Source organism: Pelodiscus sinensis, chromosome 2 (assembly GCF_052426305.1).
Source record: "Pelodiscus sinensis isolate ZL-2025 chromosome 2, ASM5242630v1, whole genome shotgun sequence".
NCBI classification, from domain to species: domain Eukaryota; kingdom Metazoa; phylum Chordata; order Testudines; family Trionychidae; genus Pelodiscus; species Pelodiscus sinensis.
The window spans coordinates 121497069-121516739 of record NC_143053.1 but is presented as its reverse complement, the minus strand read 5'-3'; the positions used below and the strand labels follow the sequence as shown (position 1 = coordinate 121516739).

At 40.6% G+C, this 19671-nt stretch overlaps 1 protein-coding gene across 14 annotated transcripts in view; it reads right to left on the bottom strand.

Moving 5' to 3' along the window:
* The window catches only part of RNF152 (ring finger protein 152), a 236305-nt gene that overhangs the window by 197875 nt on the left and 18759 nt on the right, over positions 1-19671 (bottom strand). For 2 of the 14 annotated variants that reach the window (XM_075921398.2, XM_014573526.4), the window contains exon 3: positions 4722-4889. The exons of 10 other annotated variants lie outside the window; for them this stretch is intronic. The gene's annotated coding sequence lies outside the window, so the exon portion shown is untranslated. Of the gene's footprint in view, positions 1-4721; positions 4890-18009; positions 18093-19671 lie in introns of all 14 variants that reach the window. 2 more of the 14 variants (XM_089776415.1, XM_089776414.1) reach the window with 2 other exon arrangements.

Sequence of the window (19671 nt, the reverse complement as noted above, 5' to 3'; positions counted from 1 at the left end):
TGACCCCCTGCACAATGCAGACCACAGAATCTCACCCACCCTCTCCTAGAATAATCCTCTCACCTATATCTCAGATATTGACATCCTCAAATGGTTTAAGGACCCCAAGATGCAGAGAATCCTCCAGCAAGTGATCCATGCCCCATGCTACAGAGGAAGGCGAAAAACCTCCAGGGCCTCTGCCAATCTACCCTGGAGGAAAATTCCTTCCCAACCCCAAATATGGCGATCAGCTGAAGCCTGAGCATGTGGGCAAGGCTCACCAGCCAGACACCCAGGAAAAAGTTCTCTATAGTAACTCCTATCATCCCACCATTGGTCTATTTACCACTGACAGTGAAAGGTCAATTAGTTGCCAAGATCATGTTATCCCATCAAACCATCCCCTTCATAAACCCATCTAGCTTCTTCTGTGCTGTTATTTAACAGTAATTTGCCCCTAAATGTCTTCTAAGAACCCCGTAAGTAGTGGAAGGGCTGGTAATTCTGCTAGACAATATTGACCTCTCAGTCTGGCAAATTCTCTGGTTCAGCGCCTGTCAGGTCCCAAGGGTGCCGGACTGGAGAGGTTCAACCGTAGTGGCTCTTGTGATATACAAATGAGCTTCTTGCAAAGTGGAGTCTGATCAGCAAACATGTTTCCTCCTGGACAGCAATTACCTGCTAACAATTTTTGGCACCTGAGAGAATTAATGCTTTCTAATTTTAGGGGCCAGTCCAGTTCCTGCTAAAATCAATATGAATCTTTCCCTTAAGATGGTTATACAAATCCTTGCTCACTAAGTATTTACCATCTTAGAATTCTGAGTGATCAGTTACAAATCAATATAACACCATCACTCCCCAAATAAAACATTTAAAAAGCTCTAGTACTCTATACCACAAACATGAATGTATTTCACATTTTACAACCCGAAAGGTGCCTATCCTGGCCATCAACATGTTACAAGGTCCCATTTCAGCCAGGTCCTTAAGCACATGCCTACCTTTGGGCATGCAAGGAATCCTAGCTAGATCACTGGTACAACACCTGTAAAAGCATCTTGCTAGGCTGGGGCTCCAGATCATGAACAATTAATACAACAGCACAAACTCCAGCACACAAACATCTGTGTAACCAAAAGCACACCACACTACTTAGTAATTACAGAAGAGATTCCCAAAGACCTGTGATCCTCTGAAAACTCTCCCCTCCCAAGGCAACAGTACCTTCCCCCACACCCAAAAGCTGGGGCTAATAGGATAGGCTTTGCATAATGCCCTAAAATTTAGCCATTTCAGAGCAAATGGAGAGGAATGAATGCCAATGTAGAAAGGCCCTCACATGGTGTGACCCCAAAGTTGATAGAAAGACTCCCATTGACCTCAATGAGCTTTGAATCTGACCCAGACAGCAAGCATTTCCACCTGATCCGCAACTGAAGCAGCATCATGTGTGGTGAAAGGCACCTCTCAAAGTAGATAATACAGCATTCTCCTGTTTATGGCCATAACTAAAGGCTCAAGACTGTTGGAGACAAGCCTGCCATGTGTATAGTATCCCAATTCTGCTGTCAGGAGAAAGATAAATTAGATACCTGAAGGCTGAGCCCAGAGCCGCAAGCCGCTCAGCTCTGACAATCATGCTTGAAGAAAGCCAGGCATTCTGAAGTTCCAATTCTAAGAAGCAGTAAGACAAACAATCCCTATAGGCATCATTTTAAACCTATAGTTGCACTGCTTTCTGGACACTGTATTCGATTCCAGCATTCATCCATTTACTTTAGCTCACAGACACTTTAGCCGCAAGGCATTTATCAGAACTGCCAATGTTCTCCAAGTCATATTGCATTCTCTACAGAGAGCTTCAAAGTTCAGGCCAGATAATGCCCACTGTATTTCTTTCAATCAGATGCAATCAATGCTTGACTGCTTTCAAAATCTCCTGGTCTGATGTATTTAATTTGGCTATATTTACCCAACTTCACTGGATTTGAGAGGGAAATGGCATGAGTGCAAATATTGAGAAAAGGCTTCATGATACCGGATTGCTGTAAGAATTCTAAAATAAACTAATTGCGTTACCTCTTGTTTTGGGGCCTAATCCTGCAATGTTGACAGACTGGCAATTTACCAGCACAGGATTGGTTCTTGGCTAGCCTGAAGAGTACACAAAGGAAGTAATGGATTTAGAAAAATGTAGCAAAAACTGCTACAGTGTTCCTAATGCTCAAGATTTTTTCACCCTAGACTTTCGATATCTGCTATTTTCTTGACTCCAGGAACTATAGCTTTATCTGCTTACAAAAGATTTTCATCTGGTATTAAAAAAATATTATATGAAATTTTTAGCCCTCATGCTTGTGGAGTAAAGCTTGAAAACATAATCCCTAAAGCCTCAAAACCCAAACAGCAAAAGGCAAATAAAAATAGACAACAATTTTTTAAAATCCTATGATTTTAAAGCCAGTACTAGGTTCTCTGCCCCTGACACTTGATTTTTGCATGCGTGGAGTTTGGCAATACATTTGTCTCCCCTTGATCTGAGGGAGCAATATTAAGATGTCCCAGTTATGAGCAGTCCATTCATACCCAAGTGTCCTAAAAGAATTTCAGAAACCTCTGCCAAATTATTTTTTTAAAAATCCATTGGCAAAATAATGATTTAAATGAAGAAAAACAAAACTAAATTGAGTTTAAGACCCAAGCAACAAAAGGTAAATCTTCTAGTAATAAATAACCATGACAACAAGAGCATCACTGCAAAGGTTCTAGGGGCATCCAGGACTGAGAGCCACCACCTTATAGCTTTCTTCCAGCATAAGGAAGGCTAAGGGTCAGCGCCTGGCACCAGCAGAATTTCAGCCATTCAAGCACTTTGCTGGCTAGTCTTTGCCTTGCAGATTAATAGACACCAATAATTCTGGAGTCCCTTTAAAGCAGGGATGGGGAACGTGGCCCACAACGTACCTTTAACCAGCCCATGAAGCTCAGCACTTCCCTATATTTGGCTGGTGCATGAGGGCCAGCTCCCCACCACTACTGGGGAAGGGTGGAGGCTAAGCCTTGCAAGCCAGATCAAGGCAAACCCCGGGCCACATTTAGCCTGAGGGGGGGATGAAGTGCACTGCCATTCCTTCTCCCTCCCCCCAACTGGGGGAATGGAAGCACAGGGATGCCCATCACTGACACTTATAGGCTTCACTCCCCTCCGGCCCCCACAGCTAATGGGAGTGGTGGGAGATCGTGTCCGCAAGCACAGGGCAGCAACTGTGCCCCCGCCCCCTCCCCCTCCCCAGGAACTGCACCAGGTGAGTGCCCCAAACTCCTTCGCCCTCCCACCCAGGCCTCACACTCCCCACTCCACTCCTACATGCTGAACCCTTCATTTTTGGTCCTACCCCAGAGCCTAGAGGGCTGCCACAAAATCTACTAGTCATGGGCCCCAAAAGAGTTCATCCAGCCCTGGGGATATGCCCTCGACTCGGCACTCCCCATCTCTTGGGGCTGGAGCTTGAAGGGAGTGAGGCGAGTGTCTCTTTTCCTTCTCACTTCGGGGCCAGGGCCAATGGGGTTATGTGTTTCATTTCATACTTGTATGTGGCCCTAGACTGATTTTTCTGTGAGTCAGTGGCCCCCAAAAAGGTTTCCCACCCTTGCTTTAAAGAGTTTTCCATGATACTGGCTATTCACAGAAATCCCAGATCCTCAGTCCCCAAACATGCAACGTACCCCAATTTAACTTTACAATTTACAGGAGTGATGGTTTAAACACAGTACTTGTGAGCACTTCAACAAACAAAAAGTAGGTTTAGCTAAGAAAAGGTGAAGATTTAAGTAGAAACAAGAAAAAGTAGTGGAACAATACAAAAACAAAAATCATAGCGCACACTCCTCAGTCTACACTTAATAGCTGTCTTTTCTAACAAAGTAGGTTCTCCCCAAAAAAACTCAAGTCTTTTGCAGAACTGGCTGGTTTCACAAGAAGGAGCCAAAATTTCATGAACACACACCCACACCACAAGTGTTTGTGAACAGACTGTGAACACCTGTAGGGATGTGTCTGTGTAATTTGGAGTCTCCCCCCTGCCAAGTCAGAGAAACTAACCCCTCCTCTTGTAGTATTCTTTTTTATTTTTAAATGCTGGCAATTGTTAGCGGTTGCCTCTGGTGATTTTTCACTTAAAGTCCAAAGACTGATTTATACTGGGAACTTGCATAAGTATAGTGCTAGCTCTCTCGCTCTCGGGTGTGTGTGTGTGTGTGTGTGTGTGTGTGTGTGTGTGTGTGTGTGTGTGTGTGTGTGTGAAAATCCACACTCCTGTAAGACATTGCTATACTGACCAAACTCCTGATATAGACAAGTGCTAGGTCAAGGGAAGAATTCTGTCAACCTAGCTACTAAATTGGTGAAGTGGACCACCTATATCAATGGAAGAACCCCTCCTGTCAGCATAGACCCATACTACACTAAAGCACCACAACTGCACCTCTACAGCATTGTAAGTAAACACCGTTTTGCAAGATTAAATAATGGAGCCTTGAACTGCTTGAACCAGCTAAACAGGACAGGATGACAAATCCTTCCTGCCTGAATGCACCATCACCAAGACAGATTACCCCTAGTGATTGTTATTCCAAGTCTATACAGCATATTTTCAAATACATTATTCCTAAAACATTACCCATACATTTACTCAATGATTATAAATCTCAGTAAGTTATGAACTATCTGTAACTACCTTATGTCACTCTTTATGGAGAAATATCCAGGAAGACATGTGTTTGGTGTGGTGAGTTTGTGTCTGAGAGGCGAGTAGTTTGCAAAGAACTGGAAATGCTTCCTTTAGGGAGGGTCAGAATCATCTCCACCAGTTTCTTGGGAAAACATTCACCTGATGGATTGAGACCTAATTAGAAAGGGCAAAACATTCCAGGCTATTAGCATCACACATAAAAAATAAAGCTTAGTTCATGAAGTCAACTGAAGTAGCCCTAAAAAGTCCTCAAATTGATCCATGTGGTTTTAATGGTGAAACCCAGACTGGCACTTGGTGCCTATTGTAGCAATAAGGCAAGAAAAAAATTCAGGCCTTTAAAAAAAAAAATTAGAATCAAAGCACTAAATACATAAAATGATTCTTATTTTAAACAGCATTTAAAAGTTTAAAACTCCTCAAGCAGGTTTTGCAACCATGCACAGAAATGTGAAGACTCAGCCAGTATTTGTGACACAGAAGCTGAAAGCTGCTCCTAAGAAATCCATACTACTCTATTAAAGTACTGAACATAAGAACGGCCGTACTGGGTCAGACCAAAGATCCATCTAGCCCAGTAGCCTGTCTGCAGATAGTGGCCAGCACCAGGTGCCCCAGAGAGGGTGGACCGAAGACAACGATCAAGCGATTTGTCTCCTGCCATCCTTCTCCAGCCTCTGACAAACAGAGGCCAGGGACACCATTTCTATCCCCTGGCTAATAGCCTTTTATGGACCTAACCTCCATGAAATTATCGAGCTTCTCTTTAAACTCTGTTATAGTCCTAGGCTTCACAGCCTCCTCTGGCAAGGAGTTCCACAGGTTGACTACACGCTGTGTGAAGAACTTTATTAGTTTTAAACCTGCTACCCATTAACTTCATTTGGTGTCCTCTAGTTCTTCTGTTATGGGAACTAATAACTTTTCTTTATTCTCTCTCTCCACAACTGGGTCAACATATTTTCACTCTTACACTAATAAATAATGCAGGTAAGTCCTGGCAGTACTGAAGCAATGAAAGAGGAAGAAACGGTGGGTATGTCTATACCTACAGTGCTGTACCAATACAGCTGAATTGCTGCAGTGCATCTGGTGAAGACTATGTAGACAGGAGAGAGCTCTCCCATCAGCATAAAAAAAACCCCCTACCTCCACAAACAGTGGAGCTAAGCTAGGTGAGCAGGAGATGCATTCCTACCAACACAGTGCACTTAGGTCTGTGTAACTTATGTCACTCAGGCAAGTGGAATATTCATCCCTCCGAGTGGCATAAGTTTTACGAATACAAGCTGTAGTGCAGACATAGCAGTGGAGACATAGCCAGAGTGTGCATGCATGCCCATAGAGCAAAAGTGCTGACCCATTAACATAATGTGGTTAACTGCAGCAGGAAGTGCTAATGAAACTTAATGGACAAGGCTGAGATCTAACAGGCTACTATATCAAAATTGTAAGATTAAAGTGGCTTTTCAGCCTGGCTGAGTAAAATAATCCTAAAAGGTAAATAGGGTAAAGAGAGGAAAATCCATTTTGTACCCTCTTTGCTCTGTGTTGAATATATAAACAACACCAGGCAAATTATTTTTAAAATAGGTTTTGTTTTCTTTGCTTGTTTTTCATGTTGTAAATATCAAGTTTCTTTTGCTTGAAGGCTCCTTGTAGACTTCTAAGATCACAAGATATAAGATACTAAAACCTGAGCAATGCATAGGGAGAAGAATTGTTAAGGCTTGTCCTCACTGCAAAGTTATTCAAGTCCCATCCACACATAAAAACCCTTAACTCAAGTGCTGTGCCGTTTTAAACTCACATTGACCCTTGTGCCAGCCAAGTTAAAACTTGAATTAAGCAGAACTTCTCAGATGCCAGCACAACCACTTTGCACGCAGACTAGTATCATTCCAGTGCCGATAATCCTCCAAATGTCTTACCACAGTTGCCCACATGTGCCCAGAAAGGCTAGTAGGAGACTTCTCCTACTGTTCCGTGATAAAGAATTCATGGAGTGGCTCGGATTACATAGCCACCACTGGGCAGATTTGAAGGAGACTTCTGGAGCTTAGTGTAGCAGCCTCTACCGTTTGAGCTATAAAGCCAGCTGGCTCTCAATTTAAGAATAAGGGAGCTCTACAGCCTCTCTCTCACTGTAAGTGGTCTAAGTGTCACTACTTGGGATACTGAACCACACTATGTATGTGGGTTACACTTACGATTGTGCTAGGAACTATGGGAATGCCCCCAGAAGTTCTCACAAGACACATAAATGAGTACAGCACTATATGTATGTGGCAACACAAGTGTTATTTCACGGGTTAGCCAATCTCACTCAAGTGTGCAGCCAGCTTAAGGGATGTTAATTTGAGTGTAGATTGCTCAAATTAGCATTTCAGCTTTAAGCAGACTGTTTTAAATTGTTATGTTCATACTAATCTCTACTTAACACCAACTCCTGACAATTTAAGAGAAAAGTTCCAAGCATAAAGGATTCAATACCTTCACCCCACAAATTAAAAGTGTTAAAAACTGCTACTCCTCAGACTGCCAACCCATTAGGACTGTCTTGATACTTCTAGGAATTAAATATTAATCTTTAAATTAAAGACTGTCATGAGATGAAACCTTTAGGAATATGTCCAACCAAAACTGGTAACCCTAATTACTTGAATTCTCTAGTTTTCCAAAGATTCCTCTAGAAAAATATCAGAGAACAAATCTGACAATCCTGATATTTCTGTAAAAAAAAAAAAAAAAAAAAAAAAAACAAGGGGGAATTTTTATACATTATGAAGAATACTTTAAAACATACTTCAAAATAATCTTTTTATAGGTTGCCTAGAAAAATAAGTCATCAAACATGTAATTTCCTGGTGATATCTGCAACTGCTCATAACAGTTATATAGATAGGGGCAGGAGAGGAGAGAATAGGTTATTTAAAAATTAAAACCCGACTAGCTTTGACTTGCCTGTGCCTTCGTGTTGTGGAAATCTCCTTGCTACGTGGCAAAACCACCATTATAGCAACTGTAATTCACAATTTTAAAGGATGAAATCCTGCACAACATTCTCTTCTTCTTTGGCTACCCAGTGATGTGAGGGTGTCTGTCCAGAGAATTCATTAGTGAGTTTTAAGTGGGAGAAGAGCCCCGTATCATGCCCCACAGAAGTACCAAGTGTAATCTTATAGGAGACAGTTCTTGTCTGGACTGTTCCCTTTCTTTCCCCCTTTGTCATTTCTCAGTCTCATTAACAGGTCTGTCCTCTAAAGCAAGCTGTAGCTTGGTGTGGTGCCACTGTATTCTGTGCCAAGCACTCCCACTGCATTGGATTGATGCCTCCCTTTTTAAAGGTGTCCTTTCAGAATGTCTTTGAAGTGCTCCTGCTGCCCTTTGCGAGCCCCTCTTTCCTATTTGAGAGAAGAGTACTTGCTTCAGGAGGCAAGTGCCAGGCCTATATGCACAGTGGCCAGCCCAACGGCATTGGGGTTTCATGACCTGAGCTTCTATCCTGCTGATGCTAATGCATTGGTCTTCTTAGCTGATCCTGAGAAGCCTCCCAAGGCAGCCCTGTTGGAACCACTCCAGCCATTTAAGATGTCATGTATGGGTTACCCAGGTCTCACAGCCATAGAGAAAAGGGGGGGAGGGGCTAAACCAAGAACCAGGTGCCTGTTTGCAGATCACTATCACTGAAGACTCAATTGAGTAGTCTTCCAAAGGAAGTGCTGGCCCAACAGATGATTTTCCATACTTTGGCAATGCCCTCTCACAAACATCCAGTACTGCACAAGTCCTACCACCAGGCATTTAGAAACCAAGGGGATGGGTGCCTAATAAGCAGACACATGAGCAGATCCCACTGTAGCCTATATAGGTTCTTATACTACACTCAGTGTCCTCCAATAGTGCAGCCAGTTTAGGGGGCATAATTTCAGACAGAACCTTTGACTTCAAAAGGTGCTATTTATTCTTATTTTACACTCACTAAGATCCTGACTTGCAGACAGAAGCTCAGCCAAGTAGAATGAGGTTACGGACACCATTCCTCCATACCACCACATCTTCCTGACCAAGCTATATGTCGTGTCTCTGTTGGAGATTCAGAGATCTATTTCGCATTTAACTACTTTCTAGCTAGGCAGGCTGCCAGCCCATATAGATTAGTAATCATCTTGATGGTTGAAAATTTCTGAATTTTATTTTTGTTTTGGAATTAGTCAGCATTTTAAATTTCAATTTAAAAAAGTAATACAATCAAGTATGCACTTTAATGAAAGATTCAACCTTGTTTTCAAACTAGCTACAAAGCTGGCCAAACGAGTTTGAATTTCATAATTTTAACATAAGAAATATATTGACTTTTGATGAAAAAAACTGGACTGTGTGTGTGAAAAATGTACCCATATTTTAACTACTTCTATTAGTAATCCAGGATCTATGTACTCCTTCAAGTTACAAACTGTAGGGAGCAGGAATCATCATTTTATTCTGTGTTTGTATAGAATGCAGTAAAATGAGGTTCTGGTCTGTGACTGGGCATCCTAAATTGCACTGCTACACTATTTCTCTGATCTGTGATTCTAAGGGTGATTTCTTGTCCTGTGGAAGAACCATTATGGTGAGGGGGATGAGGCTCTATAAATAAATAACATGCCTGTATAGATGTAAACAGCAGATAAAATGCTAATAGACAGCACTCAAAAATAGGTACCATTGTTCTGGGGTTTTCAGGACCAATAAAACTTTGTGTCCCACATTACAAATTGTTTGCTCTGCCCCATCTTTATGTCAACTCTAACCAGATAGAGCCAGTACTGGTCTGGTTTCTTGTTACCATGTCATCCTGCCAATAAAGGGCAGGATAACTCAGCTGCATTCACCCTGCTAAGTGCATTACCTTTCCTTTGTAAAGGAGCCTTAGGTGCCCACAGCTGGCTTGTGATATTCACCACAGTTAAAATGCAAGCCAGCTAGTCACATTCTGATGGGCTTGGGGCAGCATAGCAGGCCGGGTCCATCCCACCACGCCTGTGAAAGTTAGGTGGAGAGCCTCGTGGCTGCTTGAGTTTGGGAAGTGTGTGATTCTTACAACTTCTTCCACCCACCAATCTCCTTATTTCCTCAAATCAAGTGCAAAGCATGATACAGCCCAAAGAATGTTATTTTTTTCCCTGCTTATAAAGAGGCAGCAGTCAATTTCCCTTCCTGCTTGATCTTCAGTAATACCACACAGATATACATCACTTTCTTTGCCTGTATGGTTCCGATGTCTCACTGGAGACAGCTCATCAAACTCCTGATAAAGATTACCATCCTCCAGTGAACCCCCCACAGGCAAACATTCCAATAGCAGATTCAATCAAGCTGACAATCCTTCCAATTAAAACCTGGCTGTCAGTGGCAGTCTCTACATGGCAAGTTTGACAGCTAAAAGAAAAAAAAAACCCAACTCAGAATGCTCTGATTCACCCACTCTTTATAACTCTCAATCCAACCATGACAGCAGCTTATTTGTTCACCATTTTAAAGCCTCCCTACTCCACTCCCAGGTTTGCTTATATGTGAGCTTTTAGAAACACACGTGAACTTTAAAAAACCCTGACCTATAAACCTAGCCAAGTACTTTTGTCGGTCAGGGGTGCGAAAAAAACTCACCCCCCTGACAGAAATAACTTTCAACAACAAGAGTGCTGGCGTGGACAGCCCTATGTCAGTGGGAGATGCTCTCCTGCCAACATAGGTACTGCTGTTCATGGGGATAGTTTAATTATGCCAGTGGGACAGCTCTCTCCCCCTTCCCAGCATAAAAGTGGATACACAGGAAACCTCACAGTTGTGCAGTTGAAGCAGGACAGAAGATACAGAATTGCAGATGTAGCCTTACTTGTGCTGCTCTTGCATCTCCTGTTTTTAATCTTGTTTTCTAAGAGTTAGTTATTTTGTTCAGATTCATATGCAGTAGTAGTTAACATTTAGGGACACGATAATTTGCCTCAAAGGGGAAGGACGGGGTCTTAATCATTTCAGCCTCCACTGGGGGGAATTTGGGATATAAAGTTCATTGCAATTTGATGGAACTGCATTTATTCAGTTCCTTTATAATTCCCTAAATTAATATACAAATACTTAACCAAACCTGTTGCAAGCAAGTAAACTATTTCCTGCTTATGCTGTCCCTAGACACACACCTAGGTCACATAATACTTCAGCTGAACTGTATAGCAGCAAGAACCCTTCTGAAGAGATCATTGGCCTTTCCTAACATTACAACTGAGCAGATTACCAGCACTTTCCCCCATTTAAATTGGCTCCAGATAACAGAGAAAACAACATGTAAAATCATCTTTGGTGTAAACTAAGGACAAGAGCAGTGTTGGTGAGGATTTTACTCTGACAGTGGACAGCTGAAGAATTATCAAACAGACAAATGGGGTTTTCATTGCTCGTTATGACATTGTTTGTATTTAGCATGCTAAATCTTTTTTCATAAACAAGAAATGAAAATCCCATTTGCCTGTTTTGGCAGGTTTAAAGAGTAAGACACATTAAAGTCCCAATCCAGCCCTATGTTTGTGTTGTGCATAAATATATTTGCTCCAATATGTGATTTTAGAGTCACCATCTTTAAGTCCACAAAGATAGAAGGAACAGAACTCGCAATGAAATGCTGTTCTTGCTTCCTGTCAACCAGCCGGATGATGATTTGTACAAAAAATGGTTCACAAGTTGTAAAGCAAGTAATAAGACATGTACTGTAATTACAATTCAGATCCACTTACATGCCAGGAAAAATTAAAGAAACTATAACTGCCCGGTGATCATCATGAGACAAATATTTTCAAGTCTACAAGTTATGAAGTTATTGATTTAAGGTCTTGCTCTGACCTCTTGTTCCCTATGGGTCATCTGTGCTGTTTCATGGGTGGGTTCTTAGCAGGACATGACTCACTTGATTTGAAACAAGTATAGAAGTATCAACTTCTCTTTTCAATTTCCAAAGAACTCTTCTGGAAAAGATTTCCTTCTCAAATGAGAAACTCCTCCTTGATATGCCACACTGCTGCTACTAGGATTCTTGAAAATATCTATAAAACTAGATGTAAATAACATCCTGAAAATCCCAGTTGCTTTAGAGGGATATTTTAGAGTTACATCCCAGCATTTGGGCCATGTTTGCTCACAACCGGTTTCCCCACCTATTTCAAAACCGTCATTTTTTTATGATTAAAGGACATCAATACAAGGTAATGCTCTACATCAATTCCTATTCTCTAGTCCAGTGTTTCTCAAACTTTTTTTATAAAGTACCCCTTTTAAAAACAATTATAAGTACCCCCAGTACCTACAGTTTTCAGACAATTTTTTTTCTACTGTTCCAACACATTTGTTTAAACAACTTAATTCTGGCCAGGCAGGTGATGAAATTTTTGGGTGTAAAAAGTACAAAAAAAAATAAAACGCTGTAAAACTTAAACAAAAATTCAGTTCTCCACAGAGAAGTCTGTGTTGTCATACCCTCCAGATTTCTCTCGTGTACCCCAAAGGGTACTCATACCACTAGTTGAGAAACACTGCTCTAGTCTATATAAGTAAGGGAACACCATATAGAGGCACAAAGATAAAGGGGAAATTAGAACAGTCTTCCAGGTTGCAAGGAAAGAAAAAAGCAGCTCTTAAGAGGTCAGATTCCTAAACAAAGTGCCATGATGCATCATGAGTCTTTGGCTTCTGGAGTCTCCAGTTCTGCAACACTATACCACATAGACAATATTATGTTTTTTTTTTTTAAATTGGATAAAAGCAAGGTCACCATCTCTAAAGGGACTTTAAAAATAGAAATGTTCACTGTCTCCCAATTACTTCCCAACTGCAAGGTGGCATTCCTTATGACCAGTCTCACCAGCCCAAAATGGGATCGGTTAGTAAAGAAAAATTTTCTACCTCAAGCCAGTTCCTTGTGAACAGCTCTCCATCACAAATGGCACTAACTGGCTGTTTTAGCAGAGAGGAAGTGGATTGAATAGGTATGAAGCACAAACTGCTTTTCTTCCTCAGACACGTTAACAGGGCAGCATGTAGGGAATACACTGTGTCTGAATAGTGATAGAAATGTAGCCGTGTTAGTCTGGCATAGCTGAAACAAAAAACAGGACAATGTAGCACTTTAAAGACTAACGAGATGGTTTATTAGGTGATGTGCTTTCGTGGGCCAGACCCACTTCCTCAGATCAAATAGTGGAAGAAAATTGTCACAACCATATATACACCAAAGGATACAATTAAAAAAAAGTGAATACATATGAAAAGGACAAATCAAATTACAGAACAGAAGGGGAATGGGGGGGGGGAGGTAAATGTCTGTGAGCTAATGATATTAGAGGTGATAATTGGGGAAGCTATCTTTGTAATGGGTAAGAATTAATGTCTTTGTTTAAACCTAAGTGTAAAGTGTTGAATTTAAGCATGAATGACAGTTCAGAGGATTCTCTTTTAAGTGTGGTCTGAAAAGATCTTTGAAGCAGGATGCAGGTAATCAAGTCGTTGAGACAATGTCCTTTCTGGTTGAAATGTCTGCAGGCACTGCAGGGTTTATATGGATAAATAAATGGATTCACTCTTCTTGCAAGTACTCCCTTGACACTATATTTGTCATCTGAAGAAGGGGGTTGTGCAGAGCTTTAATTCGGCTTTTGGTGCTGTCTACACAGCAGGAAGTTGAAGGAAGAATACTCTTTCTTCGACTTCCCTTACTACTTGTGAAACGAGGGTTACAGGAGTCGAAGTAAGAACTTCTTCAGCTCGACATTATTTCAAAATAAAGGCTTATAGTGTAGAAACACACTGCTATTTTGGAATAATGTCAGTTACTTCGAAATAGCGCTGCTGTGTAGACATACCCTAAAGTGTTTCAGAACCATTCATTGTTTAAGTTTTTTTTATAGGGGAGATTAGATTTATTTTAGTGGGACAAATGGGGCTAACAGGACAAAAGTTTTCTTCAAGAATGATCATTTCAGCTAGTTATACTCTTTGAACCTGATATTCCAAATCTGCATATGTAATTTTGGGCTTAAATGTAAAAAAGTGGGTCCTCAAAACAGATAGAGATCTGAATGGCACCGTTTCTATCCACACATGTGGATACAAAAACCAAAGTTCTGCTTGAAGCCCTGTTTTAAAAAGTCCACATTTTTTTTCCTACCTCCTTTAGCAACACTTAACCTCCTGCAGTATCTGAATACAGTCATTGATATGTAAAAGGATTTGTTGATAAAGTTTGTCTTATTTAACTACACACACAAAACCAAGCAGAATAAGGGTTTAATTAACATTCCATGTCAGGGCTATCTTCTTCTAAAGAATTGCATCCTTTACATGTCAGTTGGAAGGGAAATCGTTTTATCATCTTATTAAAACAAAGTTGAGCTAGGCAGTGGAAGGATAAGGTCTTAAAGCCGTGTTGTCGAATACCCTAGCCACTAGCTAGATGTGGCTATTTGGCTGGCTGAGTGTGGCTAGTTGGCCTGAACCACATGGCTATTTGGCCAGTTGAGTGTTGGTCTTAAACCTAGGGAAGCCCTGCTGGAAAGTATCATTATGACTGCTCAGACTGAGTGAGTCTTCGCTAGCTGTAATGGCCATTGCATCAGACTTTAAACAGATACACAGGTACATGTTATACATCGTCTGTCTATCCAGGTCTTAGGTAACACAAATTTTCAAGCTCCAGGGGGTAGCCAACTTAGTCTGTACAGGATAAACTTAAACACACAAAAACTGGTCTGGTAGCACTTTATAGACTAACAAAACATGTAGATGGTATCAGGGGCTGTGCCCACAAAAGCTCATTTCTTCAGAGGACTGGAGTTTTGAGTTTAGGATGTGCAGAACCACATCCCACCATCAACCTCAGCCTAGACCAGTCCACACGAGAAATCCACTTCCTGGACACTTCAGTACAATTAAATAATGCACAAATCTCCACCATCCTATACCGGAAATCCACCAATCGCTACACTTACCTTCATGGTGCCAGCTTCCATCCCACACATTTTTCAACCTATTGTATACAGCAAAGCCCTAAGATACAACCAGATTTGCTCTGATCACAGACAGAAACGAACACAGGATCTTTATAGAGCATTCCTAAAACTGAAATACCTACCTGGAGAAGTGAAACAGACTGACAGAACCAAAAAAGTACCCAGACATGAACAAGACAGACCCAAAAAGGAAAACAGAATTCCACTTGTTATTACCTATAGTCCACAACTTAAACCCATCCAATGCATTATACACAATCTGCAACCCATTTTGGAAAATGATCCCTGATGCTCAGAAATCTTTGGGGAAAAGCCTATTCTTGCTTACACGCAACCCCCCAACCGGAAACAAATTCTTTCCGGTAACCATGCCACACAACCATATCGTAAGCCTCCAGGAACCCATCCCTGCAATGAGCAGCGGTGCCAGTTCTGCACACATATCTATTCAAGTGAATTCATCACTGGAGCCAACAACATAAGCTACCAAATCAAGGGATCATTCAACTGCACATCCAGTAACTTGATCTGTGCCATCAAATGCCAGCAATGCCCTACTGCTATGTATACTGGACAGACGTCCCTACGAGAAAGAATCAATGGACATAAATCAGATATATGTAAAGGGAACATACACAAACCTGTTGGAGAACACTTCAGTCAACCTAACCACTCTTTAAAAGATCTCCAGGTGGCTGTCTTGTCACAAACAAACTTTACCAGCCAAATACACGAGGAAATGTTGGAATTACAGTTCATCTGCAAGTTCAATTCTCATGCTAATAGACTCAATCAGGATGAGGGGTGGCTAGACCATTACCAACCTAACATTCAATGAAGGTGCAAACAGCTCTTTGTTAGTAACACTCTTCCCTCCCTCCCCCCCCCCCCGCCCCAATTTATTGACTTTGATCCTTATCTGCTTCATTTTAACTGGCTAATCTTCCGCTCCTTGTGCTAGACCATTACCAACCTAACATTCAATGAAGGTGCAAACAGCTCTTTGTTAGTAACACTCTTCCCTCCCTCCCCCCGCCCCAATTTATTGACTTTGATCCTTATCTGCTTCATTTTAACTGGCTAATCTTCCGCTCCTTGTTTCCCTCCCTCCCTTATTTATTTTGGGTCTGTACATCCTAAACTCAAAACTCTGGTCATCTGAAGTGGGCTGTGCCCACGAAAGCTCATGATACAATCTATAGGTTTTGTTAGGCTATAAAATGCTACTAGACGAGTTTTTGTTTTTAAAAATTTTCCAAGAGAGTTTTTGTATTTATACTCTATGAATAGCACACATTCAGTGAGATCTACCCCTCAACAAGATTTACCTCTTACTGGGTAACTTCCCAGAAGAGTTTCCATTTGATGCAAGGTTGGGCTGAAGAGAGCAGGGTTCCATAGCCATCCAAGTTAGTCTGATTAATGACTGGTTTGTTTTTCCCTGTAGTAAAGTAGTTGTTCAAATAGATGTATTTTGTCTGCGTTTTTTCCCCCACAGCAGCTGTGCTGTTGTGACAGACAGTAGTCAGCCTGACCAGCATGACTTATCTGCTGTATAAATATTGATGATCTTAATAATTGGTATTCTATTGCTATGTATGCTCCTTATGAACATAAATTTCTCTGTCTAGGCTGCCTACAAAGTGCTTACTTCCTTTTGCATGATAATGATGTATTTCTAAAAGGTGTCATTTAAAGTTATTAGCCTTGCAAAAGAATGAGTAACAGCAGCCTCAGGGGGTGGGGGGAGGGAGACAAAGGGAGAGTGAAGGGGGACACTAGCTTAAACTATGAGGAATGGATAGTCCCAGAAAATACTGACTTGCTTAGAGGCAGCCAAACTGGTATTCAGAAGGCAATGTGTTTTCTTTTGCTAACCTGAGACATCATACAAAATAAAATCACAGTATCTGCCTACACCCAAGATAAACTAAAAACACTGACATGTAATGCCAAAGTCAGGCAGGGTATAAGCAAGTGCAATACACCCAGTTAAGGCCTTATAAACAACAGGGAATTTTAATGGATTATATGGGTGTAACTATAATGGTATTGTTATATCAATATAAATATATAAACCCCCCCCATGTGAACATTTATTCCAGAATAAGAAAAGGATTTGTTTGTTTTACAGTTTAGTTTAAACCACTTCTCCAGTGACTAAGTAAAGCCATTGTGCCTATTTTGGAGGGATTATACCAATAGAACTGTATTCTTAAATTCGTACTTTAGCTCAGTAGCAACTCAGCTTTTCCAGATTATTTTCTCTCTTATGAGTGTGATTTGTCTTGTGTACCCCCAAATTTTACCTCATTTAAAAACTACTTGTTTTACAAAAGCAGAAATATATAAAAGTGTTACAGTACGCTATTACTAAAAATTGCTTACTAATTTTTACCATTTAATTAGAAAATAGTTAGAATATAAATATTGACTGCATTTCAGTGTATGGTATATAAAGTAGTATAAAGTCATTGTCTATATGACATTTTAGTTCTACTGAATTTTTACATAGCCTGTTATAAAACTAGGCAAATATCTAGGTGAACTGAGGTAACCTCTAGAAGATCTTTGCTTACCGTTCCCTGCCCCCAGCTGTATGTGTACCCCTTCCCCGTTGAGAACCACTGCCACTAACTTTGGCATTATGAGTCAAGAAATTTAAAGCTTATCTATACAGACACATTGACCAGAACAGCTACTCTACAAAAGCTCCCTGTGTGGACATTCTTATTCCGGCATGAGTGTCTCAACACAGGAGGCTATTCTGAATTAGCTTCTTTACTTCAGCTTCTTTACTTCACATTCATACTTTATCCTGGAACAATTTAACATGTAGTCTATGCCTAAGATTTTTCTGTCATGTGAGACTGAGGTAAATTATATGACAGCGTTTAAGTGATATTATATATATTCCTAGGATATCCATTCACTATAGACTCTGGGCAGCAGTGCTTTATAGCCAGCTGTGGTGTTATATTATTACTCTCTCTCCAATAGCTGTAGCACTTAAAAAAATCATTCATCATTAACTAAATTGCACAGAGGGCTACTCAGGGACAGAGCCAAGATAGAAGACGTAGCAAGAAGAGCTGGTGGTTATTGGACCAGCTCCTAGCGGTGAGACAGACAAGTTCTCCAACTATACAGAGCTCTTTTTGAAGTGGAGAATGCTATGTAGCTTGAAAGCTTGTCTCTTTCACTAAATTGGTGCAAAATATATAATATATTACCTCACATATGCACATCTTTGTCTCTTAGGATTGCCAGGTGTCCAGTATTTGAACTGGACAGTCCAGTATTTGAGCTTTCTGTTCTGGAAACAAATTGAGAAAATATAAATGTCTGGTATTTTCTAAATAAGATGTAATGTAGATTGTAATGTAATATTAAGTGTGTCCAGTATATTTGTTGAAGCCATCTGGCAACCCTATTTTCTCTCTCTCCTGTCCTGGCACCAACATGGCCACAACAGCACTGCAAACAAAAACCAGTGTCATTTATGGGGACAGAAGACCAGGGAATCAACAACATGAGTGAGATGGATACTGACAGCGCTTGAGTGCATTTAGGGATGAGATGTGCACAGGGCACAAGTTTGCTGGGACTTGAAAATAAAAGCCGGAAGTTGGTGTTTATTGTGAACAGAACCCTGCAATCCTGCTTTTCATTTCCCTGATCAAACAACTACAAAAGCTACCATGCTGACCAGTACTATCCTATTGTTTCTTGGTATGCTTCCTGTTTTCTCACCCGATGCATAGACTTTGAACTCCTTTAACTGTATTCTGTGTTAGCACAACACCTAGTACAAAGGAGTCTTGGCCTATGACTAGGAGCTACAAATAAAAAAAAAAAAATACACAATAAGCCGTTGTGTGTGTACATCTATATTTATAGACACACTCAACATTTGCTATATTTTGTACTGGTGTGCCACATTTTATCAGCATGTCATCCAATATTAAACTACCAATGATTCTGAGACTGCCCTCATCATCATATTGTACACAAATTAATTTCCCTTCAAGCTTTCTATAGCTTCTTTTCTTCATGATTTATATGCCACTTTTGGATTTACTGTTACAATCTTTAATGACAGCTCGTATACATCTGAAACCTGACAAATTGCTGCCAATAGAAAATGAAATGCTGAACTCTTACTAGTAATTCAGAATGTTCCTAACTGCAATACTAATCTAGTCTAATTACCACAACAGGTCCATTAAAAAAAATCTTCCACGTGACCCTTCAGACTGTTTATTGTGCTGAAACATTTTGGAAAACATCTGAGACAGACTCCTAGATATTAGTTTGACAACACGTCTGAATTATGTTGAATCAAGAAATCTGAATCTCTGTTATTACAACCACTTACAAAACACCTTGATTTAAAAAAAAAGGAATCAAGAAACAATTTTTGGCTTTTATCCAAGAATCAATTTTCTTAAGTGGCCTAAGAGCTTTTGTCTTCTCTATACTTATGGCACTGCACCACTCTAGCACTAAATGAAGACACTACTTAGGAAAAGGGGAGAACATCTCTTCTTGCATAGGTACTCTACCTTCCTGAGAGGCAGTAGCTATGTTGATAAGGAGAAGCCCTCCAGTCAACACAATGTTGTCTACATTGGGAGGTCAGTCAGTATAACGGAGTCACTCAGCCATGTGGATTTTCCAAATGCATGAGCAAGGTATCTTCACAGAAATAAGTTTGCAAACAACTTCTATGCTACATGCACATTTTCCAGATCTACAGCATTTGTTGGTATGTGATTTATTCTAACGGAATGTTCTGACAAATGCAAGTTTTTGCATGCATAAATCCAAATACTGTGTAAATCTCAGAGGGGTATCCGTGTTAGTCTAACTTAAACGAGTAGTCCTGTGGAGAC